The 23,988-nt window shown below is 37.2% G+C and overlaps 2 long non-coding RNA genes across 2 annotated transcripts; both read right to left on the reverse strand.

Annotated features, from left to right (window-relative positions):
* Positions 1-1,294: 1,294 nt before the first annotated feature.
* On the reverse strand, positions 1,295-13,161 carry LOC149050628 (uncharacterized). Its single transcript, XR_016184251.1, has 4 exons — positions 12,926-13,161; positions 9,747-9,908; positions 5,262-6,463; positions 1,295-1,508 (listed from the first exon to the last, which is right to left on the reverse strand). It is a non-coding gene; the product is annotated as an uncharacterized LOC149050628 (long non-coding RNA).
* Positions 13,162-15,487: 2,326 nt separating this feature from the next.
* On the reverse strand, positions 15,488-17,852 carry LOC149050629 (uncharacterized). Its single transcript, XR_016184255.1, has 2 exons — positions 17,789-17,852; positions 15,488-16,320 (listed from the first exon to the last, which is right to left on the reverse strand). It is a non-coding gene; the product is annotated as an uncharacterized LOC149050629 (long non-coding RNA).
* Positions 17,853-23,988: the final 6,136 nt, after the last annotated feature.

Below are 23,988 nucleotides of genomic sequence, written 5' to 3' on the forward strand. Positions count from 1 at the left end.
TTTTGCTTTTCATTTTCAAATACAAAATCTGTATTTCAAAATTCTAATTCGGATTTACCAATCGAAAGCACCCACAACTTTAGAGCCATTTTCCCAATATTCCACAAGTATTCGCAGTTTTTTTGGACTCTTTTGAATAGATGTAAGATTATTTTTACACAGCCAACAATTTTAGAGCTTTTCGACTATCTTATTAAGGTCATCATCAGCAATAAGTTTCTTCAAAATTGGTGCATGTTTAGCCTACGTGTAACCGTACTCGGCAGGGGGAGGGTAAGGTTACGCGTAAGCTTATCAATGTCTCCACTTTCTGGGAAATTTTCTTATTGACAAAAACACTTGAAATAGTCAAGAGAAAATAATGGTTTTTATTCTCTCTTGAAACATCTAGCTCATTCTTGTGATTTACTTTCAACAAAATGGATTTGAGTGATGTACGCAGATAAGCCGATAGACAAGGTTTAAAAGAACCGATCTAACTATTATAGACTTACCTCTTTGATGATCATTGGTTTGATGACAACAGTGGAAAGACAACAGTACCATCTACTCTTCTTAAAGGATCTGTTACCGAGTGATTTCTTTGTACTAACGTGTTTCAGATTTCAAAGCCAAAAAAATTCAAGAGGTAAGAAGTTGACCATCGACGCTGCCATTTCAAAATCAACATGGTGATCTGGCCGCAAGCTATCGACTCGCGAAAACCACATCTTGCAGTTCACAAGAAGCTGCTACTCTGACTCATTATTCGCGTCAAAAATATAAATTTTTTGTTGCATCTAATTGTTAAGGCAGATCATCATCGGGAGACAAAGCGTGGTCAATGTGATCATTTCATAATGATACACTTCTCCGCATTAGCTGAGATGAAAATTATATGGTTTTTGGAACTGGTGATTGAATTTCCATTCAGCTGATATCCTTATGCTGATAAGAGAAATCTGAAAATCATAAGGCGCAGTCAATGTCATTATCTTATAATAATGTACTTCTTACTACCTTAAACGAAAATTATATGGTTTTTAAAACTGGAGATGGAATTTCCATTCAGTTGATATCTTGAAGCTGGTTAAAGGAAATCTGAAAAGAAAATTCCCTCACAACAGGGCTCCTCTTCACATCTCTTCAAACACAAACAAAAAATTCAGAAAGACAATATGAAAGTAGTGATTCTTTGGAAAGTGCTGTCATGTAGTCTTAGATTGAGCAACGAACCGAACGAGCCAGAAAGATTTAATTGAGGAAGTTGTGAATGAGGGTGCTACACATGAAACCAAAGTCGACCAAGAGATCATGAAGTAATAATGTTGATTTATTTATAAAACAAAATCTTTTTTTTTAACTCTGACAATAGGTCAAGAGCCTCAGTTGAGAACAAAAGCTGTAGAAGTCTATGAAGAAGTTTCTCACATATGGCTCTAATGAATTTGTGAATTAGCATTTTTCAAACTTCTTCTTTGCCATTGCTAAATTGACCACGACGTTTTCCCAGAAACCATCTTTATGTCCTGGAAAAAAAATTAAATCTATTAGAAAGTTAGTAGCCCACTGGCATGTATATCTACATATGCAACTCGTCTTTTACTGTATTAATTCCCCTCCCCCTTTTTGCTGTTTTTCTTCCCGTTATACTCTTTCCCTCATCCTCGAGTTAGGAGCCTGAAGAGTCAGAAGCCATTGTCGCTTTGGCAAACTTTATAGCTTTTCCTCGTCAAGGAAAAAAATCAAGTATGAAAAAAGCTCAGCGATATTGAGTTTTCTTGTACATACCGTAATGATTCGTGCTCCGGGCGCAATTAGCGCCCGGAGCACTTATTAACTATTAATGCCTAGAGGGAGGGCGCTTATTCGAAACGGGGCGCTTTAAAAGGGAGACGGCACTATTTAATACTCGGGATATAGCAAATTATGCCAAAAAAAGCTTTGACGTTTGTTTGAAAAGGATCAAGAAGACTGGTGAATGGACATGCTGTCCCTGGACCGGAGATCATTCGTTTGAAGGAACTGTGCACACACATGGACATTATAGTTGAGAGACTGAGACGAAGACCACTGTTTTTATATTATAAGGTTTGAAGTAAGTGATTAAGCAATTAAAGGAAGATGAACCACCTTCGATCTGAATGTGCAGGTACACAAACATTATTATCACTGAAACAGAATAGTGCCGCTAATTGGTATAGGGGCACTTATCGCAATGAGGGTGTTTCGCACTCGATAGGGGTGATTATAAGAACAGCGGCGCTCATTAACAAAAACGAGTTCGAGGGAGGCGCTTATTAGAGGGGGCGCTTACAGACATACATACATCTTTATTTAACAATGCAGGTTATGAAAATTGGCAAGAACGAAGTCCTGATGTGGACCTGCCTAACTACAGCTAATTAAATATTGTCACATTAGGTAAGGATAAAAATATAAGTGAACGAGATATAAATTTCTTCTTAAATACATTAATGATTAGATAAATTTAGATGTGATCATTATAAATAATAAATAAATATCTAAAAATATAGGAAATCATCATTTTTCATTGAAACACAGAAGGAAACTCTGGCAAAATTTATGCTATTTAGTAGATGTTTCTTCGCATTCAGCTTAATCTTAAAAGATCTTAAAATTGCACAGTCTTTGACATGATGCAGAAGAAGGTTCCATGCCAAAGCAGCCCTGTGTTTAAAAGAGGACCTGCCAATTTCAGATCTTGGTCTTGGCACTTCTATATTTAAAGAATTCCTTAAACTGTAATTGGGTTTTGCCTTAGAGAGGAGAATATTCAGTTCCTCTGTATTTGAACCATGATAGGATTGGTAGGTCATAACCAGCAGCCTCTTTACATAATATGGAGGGAGGTGCTTATTAGAGAGGGTGCTTATTAGGAAGGGTGCTTACTAGGGTACTTATTAGAGGGGGTGCTTATTAGAGGGAGTGATTATTAGAGGGGGTGATTATTAGAGGGGGTACTTATCAGAGGGGGTGCTTATTAGAGGGGGTGATTATTAGAGGGGGTGATTATCAGAGGGGGTGATTATTGGAAGGGATGCTTATTAGAAAGGGGGTGCTTTAACCCTTTCACTCCCAATATACGAGCATGGTGACCTATATTTTTTATTGCATAATTTTGGTGTACCATTTATTCCCTTTAAATTGGGGATTTTAAAAAAAATGCTTCGAAGGGGAAAAAAGATAAGGCTAAAAGTATGCACATAGCTCTTTATTTGAGCATGCAAATTATGATCTTGAAAGAAACAACTCAATGAACATTTTGAATCTATGTCATTTAAATTTGCCTGATTTTCCCTTAAATTATTTATCAAATTGTTCCATATGCTCCAAACTTTCTACCTATTGTATCAAGTTGTTTTCAAGGGTTACTTAAAAAACCCTAGCTTCCACCTGCAGCAAAATGTACTGTGAACTGATTAAATGACACACATCATTAGTGCCAGTACAGGTATAAATGGGGTATGTTTGGCCACTTATATCTCCTAAACAAGCACAGTGACTTATCTTTTCCAAAATTTATGTATCATTTCAAACAGACATTTGCAAGGAACTTTTAAGGAAAGTTTAAGGAAAATTGTTCAATAAATTGTTTTTCAGAGGAATCACCTAAACTAACTTAATGTCTTTTAAAAGAAAGATACTGAATGCTCTTCTTTTTTCCAGTTTCAATTTGTTCACATGAAATAAATCAAGCCAGTTCAGAAGTTCTCTTGCAAAGCAAAGCAAAGGTGACTACAATCTTCAAGCAAAGTGCTTCTGTTATAGTTTAAAAGGCACTCAATGACAGAGACAATCTGTTACTTGTTCTAATTTATTACAAATTCTTCATTTTAAAAGAAGTCTAACAAATTAAAGTTCATTTAGTTTCTTTTCAAATTAATTTTCTACACCACACAGTTTATAATAGCACTTATTCTTAAGTTTCTTTGTCAACAACAAAGTGTTCCAAAAGACACTGAAACATACTTTGGGATAACTGATTATGATGAGACTTGCAAAAGATACTTTGTTGAGGTATTACAAAAGCAAGAGAAATTACAATTTCTGCCTTTTAATTTAACAATCCCAGGGAAGACTGCTTGATTCCTGCAGAGCACAACTGAAACTTAGGTTTCTCAATGTCTAACTTAGCTAAATTAAAAATCCAATGAGACGAATTGGCCAATTTACATTTAAATGCTATTGGAGTCAACTTTGAAGACCCCAATCAAAAGTTTGAATTTTGTAAAATGGATTCACAGTCTATTATTTTTAGCTCTTATATTAAGAACCTGTGATAAGCAGTCATTCTCGAAATAAATCACCATGATAGAATCTTAAATTTATTTAGTATAGGAAAATCAGAAAAAGCGAAAAGAAAAAAGGTGTTGCTCTTCTAGACCATAAATATGTTTACAATGCGGCTTAAAATGGGTGTGCAAAACCTTTAAAAATAATCTCCTTCCAAACATAGCCATGCCAACTGATTTACATGGAAAATATATTTTGTATCTGCGTCAATTTATATTCTGAAGGACATTTAATATTATCGATTTCTCTCCTTACTTCGTGACCGATATTGAAGAATGTAACATGACTTGGATCACGCTATATTTCGAGGAGAGGATTTTGAATGTTAAAAATAATCGCCTAAATTTCGTGGTGTTTGTTGTGACTCACGAAAAAAAAACAAAAACAAAAATCGAAGGGTTGGTTCATGTTAGGGTAGTTCATTTGAGTTGTTCAACGTGGTTAAGTCCATGCACTGGAGGACAGAGATTCCAACCCCATGTGATGGAAAATAGGGAGTAATTATAAGTGCCAAAGGCGCGAGCTTCTAGGGGGGTCAGGGGGCATGCCCCCGGGAAATTTTGCAAATTTAGGTTCTCTCAAGTGACATTTCCTGAATTTTGACATCATTCCGGCCTGAGTTATAACATACCATAATGCTCTTCGCGAAGAAAGTAAGTATAATATGAGTGTTTCACAGTGACAGATCGCCAAAAATTCTAAAGATTAGCAATTTTCCCCTAGTTTTCAGAATTTTATGATAAATCGGGAGAATTTGGTAAAAATCGGGAGAGCGGGAGGCAAGACATCAAATCGGGAGACTCCCGATCAAATCGGGAGGGTTGGAATCTCTGGGAGGACATTGTTCTGTCCATCACCCTATTCCTTGGTGATCAGTGTTAGAAAATGAGTAAGTATCGTTCCTATGTAATAAGATAAATTTCATTGACACTGAATCGGTTAAAAGTTCTTTGAAGATCTCTCACCTTTCGAAGGGTTCCTAGTAAACATTAGAATTTCATCATGGTAGAAAGACGTTACTTAACACATCCGATGTACAAGGTGAAGATCAGACGAGTTTTTAGAACAGGTCTTCATCATTCGTCATCATCCGTCATCAAATGTACCACAATATTGTCGAAACAAACCGACTCTTCAGTGCGACATTGATTCAGTTCTAAATTCACGGCAGCTCGTCCGCCATTTTCAACGTGGCTGCTAAGAAATTGGGTCGAAAGCAAGTCTAGGCCAATCAGAGAGAAGACGCCGTGTTCAGAGAAATCCCGGTGCTTAACTGTTGCGAATCTGGATTTTGATTTTGAAATCGGGAATTCGGAAGTTTCGTTAAAACATGAAATCCAAAACCGACTTTCAACGCTGAGAAATCCATTCTCAAGGTGGATCTCAATTAAGAGATCCAGTTCCGGATCTCATGAATTTTTATGTTTTGCGTTTTTCCGGGAAATCCAAAAAGGATCTCCTCTAAGAGGGGTCGAAATCAGCGTCGAAATCCGTTTTCGCTCTTTATTTCTTACAACAAAATCCGTTATCTCTATTTCAAAATTTTAATCCGGATTTACCAATCGAAAGCACCCATAACTTTAGAGCAGTTTTCCCAATATTCCACAAGTTTACGCCCTTATTTTGGACTCTTCTGAATAGAAATAGGATTATTTTTATAAGGCCAACAGCTTTTAGGCTTTTCGATCATCTTATTAAGGCCATCCTCGGCAGTAAGTTTCTTCAAAATTGGTTAATCCACGCCTAGCCTACGTGTACTCGTACTTGGCGAGGGTAGGGTACGGCTACACATAGGCTACTCCATGTCTCCACTTTCTGGGAAATTTTCTCACTGACAATAACACTTGAAATAGTCAAGAGAAAATAATGGCCTTTATTCTCTCTTGAAACATTTAAATTATTCTTATGATTCACTTTCAACAAAATGTATTTGAGTCGACCACGAGATCATGAAGTAATAATGTTTTTTTTTATAACTCAAAATCCTTTTTTTTTTTTAATTCTGACAATAGGTCAAGGGCCTCAGTTGAGAACAATAGCTGAGTAAGTCCATGAAGAAGTTCCTTAAATATGGCTCAAATGAGTTTGTGAATGAGCAGTCTTTCAAACTTCTTCTTTGCCATTGCTAAATTGACCACGACGTTTTCCCAGAAACCATCTTTAAGCCCTGGAAAAAAAATTAATTTTATTAGAAAGTTTCGTAGCCAACTGGCATGTACATTGACAGGAGCCCACTGACAGTGACATGTACCTCCTTTTTTACTGTATTAATGCGCGTTGATAAAATAGGATTGCAGCTTTATTTCTTCCTTTTCCCCTTTTTTAACAGCAAACATTGTTTCCCAACAGTTTTTACGACAGTGTTGCAGACAGCAAAAAAAAAAAAGAAAAAGAAAAAAAAGAAAAAAAGTTTCGTTGGCAAATTTTCTATTTTTATTTTCTATTCATTAATTTTTTTTCGGGTGTACAGGATAGTGGGATTTTGGTCTTGTCGTTTTGAATTGCTGTTATAGACCGAGACAAAAACTTCGAAACTGAGGAATTGAGCTCATGTTCAGTCATCTTGACCTCGCACTTTCTCAACAAAGTATATCTACAAATCCTGGTCATTAAAGTTTTCTAATTTTTTCGTCAATATTTCGGAAACAAGTTTTGTCTTTCCCTCCCCTATGGTATGTTTTTGGTATTCACGTGAGACGTGGGTGATCTGATCAATTAACCAATCGCGTTTTTTAGAGACTTTGACAATGGGGGATTGACATAGACCCCCTTTCGAAGTGCAGTTGAGTTTTTGGTAGCATGAACGTGTGTCATGTTACTTGTTATCAATCTAAAACCTGTTGGCCCATTACTTAGCTAATCTGATTACGTGCCCGATTGTCGATATAGTTTGTGAAGAGTTTCTTGTTGGAATGTCGGGAAATGGTGCTCGCCGACAAAGGAAACTCTCACGTATGAAGATTTTCACCAGATTTAATATTTCTCACGATTTACAGCTCTCACTTTGTGGGTACACGTCGTGGTATACTCTCTCCAAAATCGATCTCATCTGTCTGTAATTCTATATTTTTTCCTTAAGATGAATAGCCTATTGTTACAATCACGCGTTTCGCAATCAGTTCATGCACGTAACATAAAAAGGTAACACAACTCGCTTCCGGTCACGACAGGAATTAGCTTTGAATAAAGCGGCAAGTAGGGGAGTGGTGTGGGCGGGGACCTGCCTCTTCCCCACCCCCTCCCCTTTTTTGCTGTTTTTCTTCCTGCAATACTCTTTCCCTCATCCTCGACTTAAGAGCCTGAAAAGTCAGAAGCCATTGTCGCTTTGGCAATTGTTATAGCTTTTCTTCGTCGTGGGAAAAAAATCACGTATGAAAAAAGCTCAGCGATATTGATTTTTCTTGTACATGCCGTAAGGATTCGATTTAGCGCCCGGAGCGCTTATTTACTCTTGATACCGAGAGGGATGGCGCTTATTTGAAACAGGGCGCTATTATGGAACACAGCACTTATTTAATTTTTTGAGAACCAGCAAATTGTTCCGAACAAAGCTTTGATGTTTATTTGAAAAGAACCAAGAAGACTGTTGAACGGACATACTGTCCTTGGATCTTTCCTGGCCAGAACGAATAGCCAAGAAATCGTCGTCACAAAATTTGAAGGCGTGATCATTCGTTTGAAGGAACAGTGCACACATCAGAATTACTTATAATAATATCTACATGCGCATCTCTAGAAACATCTACTGCAGCTTTTAAAAATTTTATGAGTTTCTTTTGGAAAGGCGTTAAAGTCCGGGCAGGATTTCACTGCAGCCGGGAGGGAGTTAAAACGCTTAGCGGCACAGTCCTGAAATGTGCCTGACTCCAGTGGTATGTTAAGGTTAACAGTTTCGCTGGAACGTAAGCATCTACCGTGTTGTACAGTTTCACGACTCAGATTCCTGGGCTAATGTTCATCATACAGGGCTTTGTGCGCTGCTTTAAGTAAATGTCAGTCCCGACGCTCACTCATTGGTAACCAGCTTAATTTAAGTAGAGTATTCATGGTGACTCGTGACAAAGCTGGCAGCGGAAAACTGAATATGCTGAAGCTTTTTAAGCAGATTTTCACTGAGCGGGTAAAATACAATAAGTCACTAAAGTCTAAGCGTAATAGAACTAGCAATTCGGCAAGGTGCTTTCTTAACTTATAATTAGTAAAGTTCTTGACTTTTTTAAGCGTGGCTAAGGTACCATAACATGAAGCAGCTAAATGTTTGACACGGTCGTCCCATTTGAGGTTACTGTGGATGTTAACCTCGAGAAACTTTGTAGATTCGACTCGCTTAAGAGAGTTGTCTCCGACAGTGAGATTAAGTGCGCTATCTGCTAATTTGTGATGGGATGACATTTTCTGGGTGGAGAGAACCATGAATTTGGTCTTATTAGGGTTAAAGGCAAGGTTAGAGTCCTAAGACCATGATCCAAGTTTGGTAAGGGATTCATTTAAATCGTACGTCGGTGATTCCAATTCCCTCACTGCACAGAGGGTGTAGAGGGATGTGTCATCAGCGTACTGAGAACAAGACGTGGATGGATCGAGGTTGTCTCGGAGGTCTGATACATACAAATTGAAGATCATCGGCCCAAGGATCGATCCTTGAGGTATTCCAAACTGTGACAATTTGAGGTGTGGCTGATTTAGTGTCATCAATTTGTACGAATTGTGTTCGACCAGACGAATAGCTAAGGAGCCATTTTAAATAAGTTTTGGAGAAGACAAGTTGGTAGAATTTCTGTAGCGTCGTCTTGAAACAAACCGTATTAAAAGCCTTAGAAAAATCGGCGAGAACCATCAAGGTGACCTCTTTCTTTTTCATAGCGAGCTTTATATCATCTCTTATTCAAAGAAGGGCAGTAGTGGTAGAGTTTCCTTCACGGAAACTGGAAATGTTATCAAGAAGAAGAGAGTCGCTATTTGCGAACTCCGACATCAGCCAGCCGACCAACCTTTCGAACAACTTAGACAACACTGGTAATATCGAGATTGGTCCTAGGTCGTCATTGGTCGTTGGGTTGTCTACCTTGGGTTTGGGCGACACTCTGGCGATCTTCCAAAGCTTTGGGAAGTATGCTTCAGTTATATAACTTCTAGCTTTATGAATGTAGTTGGAATCTGATCAGCTCCCGTGGAACAATCGGTTTGAAGTAAGCAATTAAAGGAAGATGAACCACCTTCGAATGTGCAGGTGCTTGTTAGAGGGAGCGCTTATTAGAGGGGGTGCTTATTATATTAGAGAAGGTGCTTATTAGAAAGGGGGTGCCTATCACAGAGGGGGCGCTTTTAGCACGAGGGCGCCAAATCGAATCATTACGGTATTGATCACTTGGTACCTGTTTTTGAAAACAGTAAGAAAAGCTATTGATTTTAACAGTTAACTCATTGGTTCATGCTAAACTATAACTCACTTCTTTAGGCGTAGCATCCTCCGTAGTAATTCTTTGAAACATTTTCATTTCATCAGTCATACAGTCCTCTTTGTTCCTACATTTCTTAATGGCCATTTCTTGCTCTTCCCGTTTCCGCAACACGTCTTGAGTTCAAGAGGGAATCCAACTGTTTTACATCTTCTGCGAAAGTATCATCAATAATTAATTCTTTTATGATGAACAATCATAGGGGACACTCTGTCTGTTTTGGTTCTTCAAGCTCACAGTGTTAATCAATCAACTTTTCAGAATAGTGAGTGATTCCATTGGTTTTTCTTTACTATGCTCTGTAATTTGTCTGTAGAACCAGAGTAACTTATGAAATCTTGAAATTTAAGATGCAAAGGGAAAAAAAACAGTCACCACAGAGGTAGGAATGTTTACCGTTGATGCCCTCGGTTATCTGAAGTGAGAATCCTTATACACAACTTGTGGGGCAAGCCAGTTGGCTTTTTACAAAGTGCAGCCTAGTAGTTAAACTGGGAGCAACCAAAAACAAATCCAGTGAGTAACAGGGTCAGAAGAGCTGAACTCAGGACCACAAGAGTACGAGTCAAGCGCCCCAACCACTCAGCCACAATGTCTCCAATAATGCTGGCAAAATTCATGTGAATGTCACATTTACAATAGTATTCCACATATATTTTAAGATACAAGGTGTAGTAAAATGAAGGCTCAAGGAGATCTACAAAGATCATTGGCAGACTAATTTAGAAACTATTTAACAACTAGGCTTGAACTGAGCCAATTGAGCACCAGGATTAAAAATCTGTCGTTCAAAATGAGACCATCAATGTGTCAGAAAAGTCTTGATGCATGTATTATATTTTATTATAACTATCTTTTCTCATTGCTGGGTTCTTCTCCTAGTTTTACATTTATTGAAGAAAAAAAAAAGAGAGAGAGAGAGAGAATGGTATCTACACTGTACATGTCATTCTAAACACTGATTTTGCTTTACTTAATCACAGACAGATCACATTACCAAAATATTTAGAACAGATTACCCAAGAATTTTTATTTTTGCCTTCACGAAGTAGCTTCCTTAAAAAAAGTTTAAACAAATCTAGCATGTTGTCCATTGCACCCAAACTTTTGCTGCTTAAGTCATCACAGCATCATTATCATTATCACTTCAATATGCCTTTAAAAAATGAGCATTTAATTATCTCATGCCATGAAAAAAAATTCACTCAAATGACTAGATTGATTTGGCCACTGCTTACCTTAATAAAATTAACTAACCCCCATTTTCTTGCCTTAATGAGCCCAGAAGAAAACTCCATGCAGTCCAACCAATTATTTGTGTCTTGATTCAGAGTTAAAATGCATGAAAATGTTAGGGTGATTCCTCACTTTATCACCATGTATCTTGTATTGCACATTAAAATCATGTAATCTGGGAAATGAGCACACACACATTCTGAGAACATGGTATTGTTTTTCAATCCATGGACCAGGTAAAGAGGTACGACCATCTTTAGCTCTATGAGCAAGCATGGTGACCTATACTTTTTATTGCATAAATTTCATGTACCATTTAGCCCCTTTAAATTGAGGATTTAAAAAAAATCTCCAAAGGGTAAAAAAGATAAACTTTAAAGCATGTACAAATTAGCCCTTTACTTGAGGATTCAAATTATGATCTTGAAAGGAACGACTCAAGGAACATTTCAAGTCTATGTCATTTGAATCTACCTGAATTTCCTATAATTTATATATGAAATTGTTCCATATGCAAAATGTACTGTGAACTGATGAAATGACACTCATTGATTAGTGCCACTGCACAGGCATAAATGGGGTATGTTTGGCCCGTTATTTAATCTCCTAAACAAGCACATTGACTTATCTTTTTTTAAAATTAATGTATTTTTCTAAAGAGACATTTGTAAGGAACATTTAAGGAAAGTTTAAGGAAAATTATTCAACAATTTTTTTCAGAGAAATTGCCTTAACTAAATTTATGTCTTTTAAAAGAAAGATACTTAATGCTCTTCTGTTTTCCAGTTTTAACTCATTCATGAAAAAGAAAAGCAAAGGTGACTACAATCTTCAATCAAAGTGCTTCTGTTATAGTTTCAAAGGTACTCAGTAACAGAGACAATCTGTTACCTGTTCTAATTTATCCCAAATTCTTCATTTTAAAAGAAGTTTTACAAATTAAGATTCATTTAGTTTCTTTTAAAATTCATTTCCTACACCACACAGTTTATAAATAACAAACATTCTCAAGTCTCTTTGTCAACAAGAAAGTGTTCCAGAGGACAGAGACACGCTAAGGGATAACTGATTACAATGAAACTTGTTGCAAAAGATACTTTGGTGAGAATTATTCCGAAAGCCACAGAAATTACAATTTCTGCCTTTTGCCTTAAAAATTCCAGGGGAAACCACTTGATGCCTGCAGAGTACAACTGAAACTTAGGTTCTACAATGTCTAACTAAGCTAAATTAAAAATCTGATGAGACACATTGGCTTTTGAGGTCCACTTCAAGGAACTCAATCAAAAATTTGAATTTTGTAAAAGGGATTAACCTTCTGTCACTTTTTCGCACTTATTTTAATACTTAATAACCTGTGATAAGCAATCATTCTCGCAATAAATCACCATGATAGAATCTTAAATTCATTTAGTATAAAATCATTAAACAAAAAGAATGAAAGGTGTTGCTCTTTTGATCATAAATATGTTTACAATGCGGCTTAAAATGGAAGTGCAAGTCCTCCAAAACATATGCAAGTCCTTCCGAACAAAGCCATGCCAACTGATGTATATGAAAAATACATTTTGCATCTGCGTCAAATCTATATACTGAAGCTTAAGGACAATTAAAATTATCGATTTCACGCCTCAGTTCGTGACCGATATTGAAGAATGTAACATGACTTGGATCACGCTACATTTCGAAGAGAGGATTTTGAATGTTTAAAATAATCGCCCAAATTTCGTGGAATTTGTTCTGATTAACGAAAACAAAACAAAAGAAATCGAAGAGTTGTCCGACGGGCGTAACTAAGTCTGTGGACAGGAGATCATTGTTTTGTCCATCACCCCATTCCTTCGTGATCAGTGCAACATTTATGAAGATGAGTAAGTAACGTTCCTATGCAATAACATACATTTCATTGTCAAAGTTCTTTGAAGATCTCTCACCTGTCGAGGGGTTCCTGGTAAACATTAGAATTTCAACATGGTAGAAAGACGTTACTGAACACATCCGATGTACAAAGTGAAGATTAGACGATTTTTAGGATTGGTCATCTTCATCCGTCATCAAATGTAACACAATTGTCAAAATAAACTGACTATTCAGTGCGACATTGGTTCTTTCAGTCCTGAACTCGTGGCAGCTCGTCCGCCATTTTGAATGTGGCTGCTAAGAAACTGGGTTGAGAGCTAGTTTTGGCCAATCAGAAAGAAGACATTGTTTTAAGAAAAATCTGAGTTCTTAACTTCAACGAATCTGGATTTTGATTTTGAAATCGGGAATTCGGATTTTGCGGTAAAACACGTAATCTAAAAACGACTTTCAACGCTGAAAAATCCATCCTCATAGTGGATCTCAATTAAGAAATCTAACTACAGATCCCATGGATTTCCATGTTTTGCGTTTTTCCGGGAAATCCAAAAAGGAAAACGAAAAAAAATATATATATATATATTAGCTCGGGATTTTTAATGGAAATCCACCTTGGGGACAGATTTTTCAGCGTCGAAATCCGTTTTTGCTTTTCATTTTTTACTGCACATCTGTATTACAAAATTTTAACCCGGATTTACCAATCGAAAGCACCCAGAACTTTAGAGCCGTTTTCCCAATACTCGCAGTTATTTTGGACTCTTCTGAATAGAAATATGATTATTTTTATATAGTCAACAACTTTAAGGCTTTTCGACTATCTATTAAGGCCATCCTCGACAGCAAGTTTCTTCAAAATTGGTTCATCCATTTCCAGCCTACGTGTAGCCGTACTTGGCGAGGGGAGGGGAGGGTACGGCTACACGTAGGCTAATCCATGTCTCCACTTTCTGGGAAATTTTCCCACTGACAATAACACTTGAAACAGTCAAGAGAAAATTATGGCCTTAATTATCTCTTGAAACATTTAAATTATTCTCATGATTCACTTTCAACAAAATGCATTTGATTGATGTACGCAGATAAGCCGATAGACAAGGTTTAAAAGAACCGATCCAACTATTATGGAATAACCTCTTTGATGATCATTGGTTTGATGACGGCAGTGGAAAGACAACAATATTGTCTAATCTTCTTAAGGGAACTGAAACCAAGTGATTTCTTTCTTAGCTCATAAAAGTGTATCTAAAAATTACATCTCTACTACGGTGTTTTCAGATTTCAAAGCCAAAAAAATTCAAGAGGTAAGAAGTTGACTATCGACGCTGCCATTTTCAAAGTCAAGATATTAATCTGGCCGCAAGCTATCGACTCACGGAAACCACATCGCGCGGTTCACAAACAGCTGCCACTCTGACCACAAAAATTAAAAGATCATTATTCGCATCAAAAATATAAATTTTTTGTGGCATCTAATTGTTAAGGCAGATCATCATTGGGAGACAAAGCGTGGTCAATGTCATCATTTCGTAATGATATACTTCTCACTAGCTGAGATGAAAATGATATGGTTTTCAGAACTGGTAATGGAATTTTCATTCAGCTGCTATCCTTATGCTAGTAAGAGAAATCTGAAAATCACAAAGCGCAGTCAATGTCATCATCTTATAATAATATACTTCTTAGTACCTTAGACGAAAACTACATGGAGAGGGAGGGTGCTTATAAGAGGGGGGTGCTTATTAGAGAGGGGATGCTTATTAAAGTGGGAGTGATTATCGAAGAGGTGTGCTTCTAAGGGAGGGGATTCTTATTTGAGGGGGTGCTTACGAGAGGGGTGCTTGTAAGAGGGGGGAGCTTATTAGAGAGGGCTGCTTCTTAGAGAGTGGGTGCTTATTAGAGAGGTGGTGCTTATTTGAAGGGGATGCATAAAAGGGGTGCTTATTAAAGAGGAGGTGCTTATCAGAGAGGTGCTCTCTAGAGAGGGGTTGCTCATTGGAGAGGGGTGCTTATAAGAGAGGAGGTGCTTATTTGAGGGGGTGCTTATGAGAGAGGGGGTGCTTATTAGAAAGCGAGTGCTTATAAGAGGGGCGTGTATATTAGAAAGGGGATGCTTATTAGAGGAGTGCTTATTAGAGAGTGGGTGCTTATTAGAGAGTGGGTGCTTAGAAGAGAGGGGGTGCTCATTAGAGAGGGGGTGCTTATTAGAAAGGGGTGCTTATCAAAGAGGTGCTTACTAGAGAGGGGGTGCTTATAAGAGGGGCGTGCATATTAGAGAGGGGATGCTTCTTAGAGAAGGGGTACTCATTTGAGGGGGTGCTTATCAGAGAGGGGTGCTTATTGGAGAGGGGATGCTTATTAGAGAGGAGGTGCTTATTGGAGAGGAGGTGCTTATTAGAGAGGTTGTGCTTGTTAGAGAGGAGGTGCTTATTAGAGAGGGGTGCCTATCAGATAGGGGGGTGCTTATTAGAGAGGGGGTTCTTATCAGAGAGGGGGTGCTTATTAGAGAAGGGGTGCTTATTAGAGAGGGGGTGCTTACCAGAGAGGGGGTGCTTATTACAGAGGAAGTGCTTATCACCTCCTTTCTAAAGAGGTAATTGTTCCACTGGAATAATGGTATTTGTAAGAGTCATCAATTCGGTGTCAATTCCACAATTTATTTCATCTGATCAACTACACTCAGCACCCTGCTTGAATGCAATACCATATGAGAAATCCTTACAAACAAGCAAGTGTCCAAGTCCATGACCTTAAAAATTCCAACAATATCCATAATGGTTCTGTGATGTTCTATTCCTTCAATGTAAGTCCAGTTAAAAGATCATCCGAAGAATAAAGGCAAAAATAACAAGCAATAAAAACACACATGCACTGAGGTTTGACCTTAGTGTTGAATGAAAAAACCTCAGCAGAGACAGGGCCTAGTGCACAGGAAACCTAACATTTGCAGTATTAAAAGATTAAATTTGGACAGATAGTTCAGATTACATTTGATGACTGGGTATGAAAGACACTAAACAGCTAGTTGAAAATAATTAATAATCATGTTCATGGGAAGTTTCTAGAAAGGTGATGAAACCTTTCCCATCCTTGCCTTGAACATAAAGACACCTGTTGATAACATCAGCACATTTCACAAGCAAGAGACTTTTGCTTTCTTGAATGTATAAAATGTTGACAATTACATTTTGATGAACAATTTCCTTCAGGACTACATCCTGTGGTGAAGGAAGGTCTAGGCAAACAATCAATCCATTCAAGCCATACTCTGTGATCAATGCATAGGCAACATTTTAGAAGAGGAAGTAGCAAACCACTCTACCACTGCATTTCCTCCCATGTGCATCAAACTGGACAAGGTAGCTGCACGAATTTCCTTTTCTAGGATACATCATGCTATGGAAGGTGACATGATCTTTTGTCATCCTATAGGAAACCAAGTATTCTGGGACAGGACCACTTCTAAATGCTGTAAAAAAGACATTTTGAAACTGTGTCAGCATTTCAAAGTGCACAGGTTCATACAGCAGGATTCTCCCTTCTGTATACTAAACATGCACCTTGTAGGTTTGGCTTACTCATAGTTTTTCCACCATTTAATTTCTTTGGGAGTCCCCTAGTTCCAGAGAACTGATTTACAAGGTGAGTGATAAATGCTTCAAATACAAAAGCAGAAGTAAGTGCTAAGGAACCATGGCTGGAAAGAGAAGTGGAATTAAGCATGGGAGTTGTATGAACACTCTTCAATACCATAAAGACTTGGTAAAAGTTTCACAAAGTTATCAACCAAAACTTGAGCCTCCTCTACACAAGGTTTGGAAATAGGAACTGAGTGCAGGAAATGAAGAGTAGTATAGTGCAAAGTGATAAAAGTGGTCTGTGCCAAATTCATCAGAAAGTACAGCATATTTAGGACACGACAGTCCAGCAAAGAGGGCAAACAAACGAAATTCTGATGCTTTCCAGTGTTTTAATTCAGCAATACTACATAGCTTTCTGGTAAAGACATGTGGCACTTTGATAGAAAGGAACATGTTGTCTAGCTCATGACTAATTCCTAGCAAACTGTTTGAATCTGCAGCATACTGAAGATTGAACCACCATTTGAATAGCTGCATGTCTTTTCAGGATGCCTTTGCAAACACAATGCATCCAGTCAATAGGTAAATTGTCTGGAATGTCAGTCAATTGACAAAACACATTTTCTCCTTTAATGCCAAACACTGTGGTGCCTCTTGCCTCCACAATTCTCCCAAACATCCTGCTTGATATTATTTCAAAGCAAGGCTTTGGCAGGCAGGTGTGGTATAACAGATTGGATTTTGCACACTGATGACACAAGTTCACATGTTTCATTGTTAAAATTACTACCATTTGCCATATTGAATTATTCACCAGTAAAATGTTTCAAAAATGGTGGCACATGTGGTTTAGACTTCCCATGCCACAGTCCAGTAAGTAGGATGTTTTCAAATTTGTATCTTTCTCGGGGAGGTAACTCCACAAGAAAACAAATAAGTGTCTTCTTAAACTTCTTGGACTTAATCAAGGGTGCCCCATCAGTGCTAACTACAATTAAAAGTGCTTTCTTTCCTCTGGCACAAAGGTTATGCTGGATGAATTTTTGGTACACTCTACCATTCTGTATGTCTCTTATGCAGTCTTCAGCTGGCAATTGTGCCTTAACCATTCTATAGTCTTTAATAAATTGCCAGTGTTCTGAAAATATATTATGAGGGAACAGTTTTAACTTTCCTTTACAACTTTGTAAGAGAATGATGAAAAAAAAATTATTATATTAGTATGTGTGAAGCAGAAAGGGCTCTGTCATCAATAGAAGTAGTTTCAAGCAGATGTCTGCACAGAAGATGGTCAATTTTTTAACAAATGGAAAACCTTTTGCAGGGTAGAAGAACTCCCCATGAAGTGAGACTCACCTAATAATATCCTTTTTCTCTTTCTGAAGTTTGTGATCCTCTTCAGATTCTTGCTTCCTCATTTCTGTCATCAGAAGGTTCAATGAGTTATTAAAATAATAACAATAATAATGATGATAATAATCACTGACCACTTCCCTAGTAGGGCTTCTCAGGGCCAATTCACATAAATTGTAAATAAACATTGCAAAAACAAAGATCCCAACTAGTCATGGGGCAGACCAGTAAGCTTTTTACAAGCACAGCTTCGGAGTTAAACTTAGGGCAACCAAAAACAAAACAGTGAGTATTGGGGTGAAGAGCTGAATCTGAGACCACAAGACTAGTCTAGTGCCCTAACCACTCAACCACAATGCCTCCAAAATTTAATGCTCATAAAATTCACATGCATGTCATAGCAGCAATAATATTCCATATATTTTTTTGAAGATACCAGCTTTTAGTAGTAAAATGAAGGCATAATGAAAACAACAAAGATTATCGGCAGACTTTTTTAGAACCCATTTAATTACTGGGAATAAACTGAGTCTGATTGAGCACTAGTATTTAACAGCCTTTTAATCAAAATGACATCGTCAATATGTCAGTTAAGTCACGTTATTATATTTTACTCTATCATTCCTCATCTCTGGGTACTTCTCCTAGTTTTACACTTATTAAAAAAAAAAAAGAATGATATCAACTGGTCATTCTCAACAGTGATTTAGCTTTATTTAATCAAATACGGATCACATAACCAACATTCTAGTTCAACAGATTACCCATGAATTTTCATTTTTACCTGCAGGATGTAGCTTCCTTAAAAAAGGTTTATACAAATCCAGTATGTTGTCTGCTGAGGGTAGGTCATCTCAGCATCATCACTTCAATCTGCCTCTAAAAGTATCAGCATTTAATTGTCTCATGCTGTGTAAAAGAGTCACTCAAATAACTGGATTAATTTGGCCATTTCTTACCCCATTATAAATACATACCTGGTTTTTAGAGCCAATTGGACCAAGGGAAAACACAAACAAACTTAAGAAATGATAGAAAATGAAAACTAAACCAGAAAAAAATAACAGGAATTAAATGTTCATTTAACATAAAAATCACAAATTCTTGATTTTGAAAGAAGTTTTACAAATTAAGGTTCATTTAGTTTCTTCTCAAATTAATTTTCCACACTACACAGTTTATTAATAACAAACATTCTCAAGTCTCTTTGTCTACATGAAAGTGTTCCAGTGGACACTGAAACATGCTGTGGGATAACTGATTATGAAACTTATTGCAAAAGATTAACTTTGGTGAGGTCTTGCAAAAGCAAGAGAAATTACAATTTCTGCCTTCTGATTTAAAATTTCTGGGGAGACCACTTGATGCCTGCAGAGCACAACTGAAACTCATAGGTTTCTCAATGTCTAACTTAGCTAAATTAAAAATCCGATAAGACAAATTGGCCAATTTACATTTAAATGCTACTGAGGTCAACTTTGAAGATCCCAATCAAAAATTTGAATTTTGTAAAAAGAGATTAACCGTCTATTATCTTTATAGCTCCAGGCGTCGAAACAACGTCGGAATGTCCCAAAGATACACAGGATTTAATGCGAGCACATCGAGCGAAATACTGATTCAGGACACCAAAGACCAACTATAATTCCAAACGTAGTTTATTCGTACTAATTGTGACTTGATGTCCAAAACCGTCAAACTAAAATACAATTAAAAGCCTAGTCTAAGCGATACTAAAGGACTGAAACTAAAATAACTATTTTATGACACGAATACATATTAATTACACGAGCGCAAACACAGCTAACAATGCAACATTCGGTAACAGGAAAAGAAAACAAGGAAATCAATACAATAATACGGTCGCTTACCGATTGTCCTCTCTGTAACGCCTGAATGAGTCGCAATGAACGCAGAAACACTCGCAATAAGCTCTCTTGTTAAACTATCTACCGCAAACGATAACGCACGAGGTCTAACATATGATATCGAAGCGTCACTAATACAAATACAAAGACTAATACGTAACAGAAATAATACTTAACTCGACAACAATTACAATCTTTTAGCTCTTATTTCGATGCTTAAGAACCTGTGATGACCAATCATTCTTGCAATAAATCTCCATGATACAATTTTAAATTCATTTTGAATAAGAAAATCAGTAAACAAAAAAAAAAAAGGGTGTTGCTCTTCTTGACCATAAATATGTTTACAATGCGGCTTTAAATGGGTGCGCAAGTCCTATAAATACAATCTCCTTCCAAACATAGCCATGCCTACTGATGTACATGGAAAATACATTTTGCATCTACGTCAATCTATATACTGAAGGTCACAGTTAATATTATCGATTTCCCGCCTTACTTCCTGACCAATATTGAAGAATGTAACACGGCTTGGATCACGCTATATTTCAAAGAGAGGATTTTTAATGTTCAAAATAATCGCTTCCATTTCGTGGTGTTTGTTGTGACTAACGAAAACAAAACAAAAAAAATCGAAGGGTTGGTGCATGTTAGGGTAGTTCATTTGAGTTATCCAACGGGGTTAAGTCCAACGGACTGGAGCTCATTGTTTTGTCCATCACCCCATTCCTTGGTGATCAGTGCAACATTTGTTAAAACATGAGTAAGAAACGTTCCTATGTAATAACATACATTTCATAGACACTGAATCGGTTAAAAGTTCTTTGAAGATCTCTCACCTGTCGAGGGGTTCGTGGTAAACATTAGAATTTCATCATGGTAGAAAGACGTTACTTGACACATCCGATGTACAAGGTGAAGATAAGACTAGTTCTTAGAACAGGTCATCATCATACGTCATCAAATGTAACAAAACTGTCGAAATAAACTGACTGTTTAGTGCGACATCGGTTCCTAAACAGTTATAAATTCATGGCAGCTCGTCCGCCATTTTGAATGTGATTGCTAGGAAATTGGGTGGAGAGCTAGTCTAGGCCAATCAGAAAGAAGTCACCGTGTTAAAAGAAATCTGGGTGCTTAACTTCGACGAATCTGGATTTTGATTTTGAAATCGGGAATTCGGATTTTACGGTAAAACAAGAAATCCAAGAACGACTTTCAACGTTGAGAAATCCATCCTGAAAGTGGATCTCGATTAAGAAATCCAACCGCGGATCCCATGGATCTTTATATTTTGCGTTCTTCCAGGAAATCCAAAAAGGATCTCTTCAAGGAGGGGTCTCAATGAGGTTAACCGGTGGTTATTAAACGAAAAAAAAAAATGAGCTCTGGATTTTTTTAGTGGAAATCGCCCTTAAGGACAGACTTTTCAGCGTCGAAATCTGTTATTGCTATTCATTTTTTTACTGCAAAATCTGTATTTCAAAATTTTTATCGGGATTTACCAATCGAAAGCACCCAGAAATTAGCGCCTTTTTCCTAATACTCCACCAGTATTCGCGGTTATTTTGGACTCTTGAATAGAATGATTTTTTTTATATAGCCAACAACTTTAAGGCTTTTCAACTATCTAATTAAGGCCATCCTCGGCAGTAAGTTTCTTCAAAATTGGTTCACCGATGTCTCCACTTTCTGGGAAATTTTCTCACCGACAATAACACTTGAAATAGTCAAGAGAAAATAATAGCTTTTATTGTTTTTTTAGAGGGCACGGTAACGAATCCTGCAATCTGATTGGTTCTTTACCCGGTCAGTATTTTCCTATCTCTGCCTACGGGCCACGGTAACGCTTTCGTGAGTCGCCGAGTACATCCCAACTTTCATTGTCATTTTTCATAAATATACCTCGTTTTCCGGCTGGGCAGTATTTTAAAGCAAACAAGTCGGTCACTACCTCAAGCCGATAAATAACTTATGAATCCTCTCTTTTCTCTCTCTTAAATCACTTTGGTTGACAGAAAAATATTGGTTTCAGAATGAATTTTTATTGTTTTTTTAGAGGGCGCGGTAACGAATCTTGCAATCTGATTGGTTCTTTACCCGGTCAGTATTTTCCTATCTCTGCCCACGGGCCACGGTAACGCTTTCGTGAGTCGCCGAGTACATCCCAACTTTCGTTGTCATTTTTCATAAATATACCTCGTTTTCCGGCTGGGCAGTATTTTTAAGCAAACACGTCGCTCACTACCTCAAGCCGATAAATAACTTATGAATCCTCTCTTTTCTCTCTATCAAATCACTTTGGTTGACAGAAAAATATTGGTTTCAGAATGAATTTGTATAAACAATAGTGTCATTACGTTGGTTGACAAGCGGCCTAAAAACCGTCTGCAATTAATTTTAATCGTTCACAAAAAGTACCCAGAAAGTTGAAACGTGAGGTATTTGGTTACAGTTAAACTGAACGATGGAACTTTCATTCATTTAATATCTGAATTTTCTCGAGCAATTTGTTCATAGTGAAAGAGCGAGCGAAGTTTTAATTTAAGTTCTACAACAAATATACGCTCCTGGTGAGTCTTTCCAATTCCGTTCAATTTGGACATTTGTACCTTAAATTGCACAACAGAAATTGAAGGAATTTTTTGAGAAAAGGCCGCATTACATTCCCTTGTGTCTCGTTGGAGTGTGCCGTTCGAATTTAGTTTTTGTGAAGGAAAGATCAGAGTTAAACACGCCATTACAGCAAACAAACGAGCAAACTCTCACAACTTCAAAATAAAAAAAATTGAATTTACTCACAATTACTTTCCTCGCCGTTTACTTAATGAACAGAGGTAAATCTTCGTATATGAATGAATGGTCGATGAGAGTGAATAATACTTTCCGTTAGATCATTAACTGATTTTGAAGAAAACATTGTTGTGACAGTCCTTGCCAAACTAGTTCTGTTGGTTTTCAAATGTTCCTACGCTTTTTTTTTCTTGTGCGCTCTCTAATTGACAGGTGTCAGATTGTGACAGATACTTGTAAAAATAATGTTTCAAAGTTTGTTTGGAAGCCTTTTAAATCACCTTTATCGTTACGGAAATGAAAATGTTTCGCTAAGGCATCTCTCTTAAATTTGCATCACCTCTATTTTAACTACCATTTACCCACTCAAAAATTGTTCAGTTTATGGAAGATCTTGCCGTATTTACGTCCATAAATCATTCGGGTTCTTTCGGAAAGAATTTCGTCAAGTTTAAAAACAATAAATATGTTATTTACCGGCTAAGGGTCGGTCCGTATGATGAAAAACTGTGACCTCGGTCTTGAAAATGCTGCCCTCGGCCTACGGCCTCGGGCAGTATTTTCAAGACCTCGGTCACAGTTTTTCACCATACGGACCTCCCAGCCGGCAAATAACATATATGTATAAACAATAGTGTCATTACGTTGGTTGACAAGCGGCCTAAAAACTGTCTGCAATTAATTTTAATCGTTCACAAAAAGTACCCAGAAAGTTAAAACGTGAGGTATTTGGTTACAGTTAAACTGAACGATGGAACTTTCGTTAATTTAACATCTGAATTTTCTCGAGAAAATTGTTAGTAGAGAAAGAGCGAGCAAAGTTTTAATTTAAGTTCTACAACAAATATACGCTCCCGGTGAGTCTTTCCAATTCCGTTCAATTTGGACATTTGTACCGTAAATTACACAACAGAAACTGAGGGAATTTTTTGAGAAAAGGCCGCATTACATTCCCTTGTGTCTCGTTGGAGTGTGCCGTTCGAATTTAGTTTTTGTGAAGGAAAGACCAGATTTACACACGCCATTGCAGCGAACAAACGAGCAAACTCTCACAACTTCAAAATAAAAAGATTGAATTTACTCACAATTACTTTCCTCGCCGTTTACTTAATGAACAGACGTAAATCTTCGTACATGAATGAATCGTCGATGAGAGTGAATAATACTTTCCGTTAGATCATTGACTGATTTTGAAGAAAACATTGTCGTGACAGTCCTTGCCAAACGAGTTCCGTTGTTTTTCAAATGCTCTTATGCTTTTTTTTTTCTTACGCGCTCTCTAATTGACAGGTGTCAGATTGTGACAGATACTTGTAAAAATAATGTTTCAAAGTTTGTTTGGAAGCCTTTTAACGGAAATGAAAATGTTTCGCTGAGGCATCTCTCTTTAATTTGCATCACCTCTATTTTAACTACCATTTACTCGCTCAAAAATTGTTCAGTTTATGGAACATCTTATCGTATTTTCAGCTCTAAATCATTCGGGTTCTTTCGGAAAGAATTTCGTCAAGTTTAAAAACAATAAATATGTTATTTACCGGC

The sequence above is a fragment of the Pocillopora damicornis genome, chromosome 2 (genome assembly GCF_964200805.1).
Source record: "Pocillopora damicornis chromosome 2, jaPocDami1.2, whole genome shotgun sequence".
NCBI lineage: Eukaryota > Metazoa > Cnidaria > Anthozoa > Scleractinia > Pocilloporidae > Pocillopora > Pocillopora damicornis.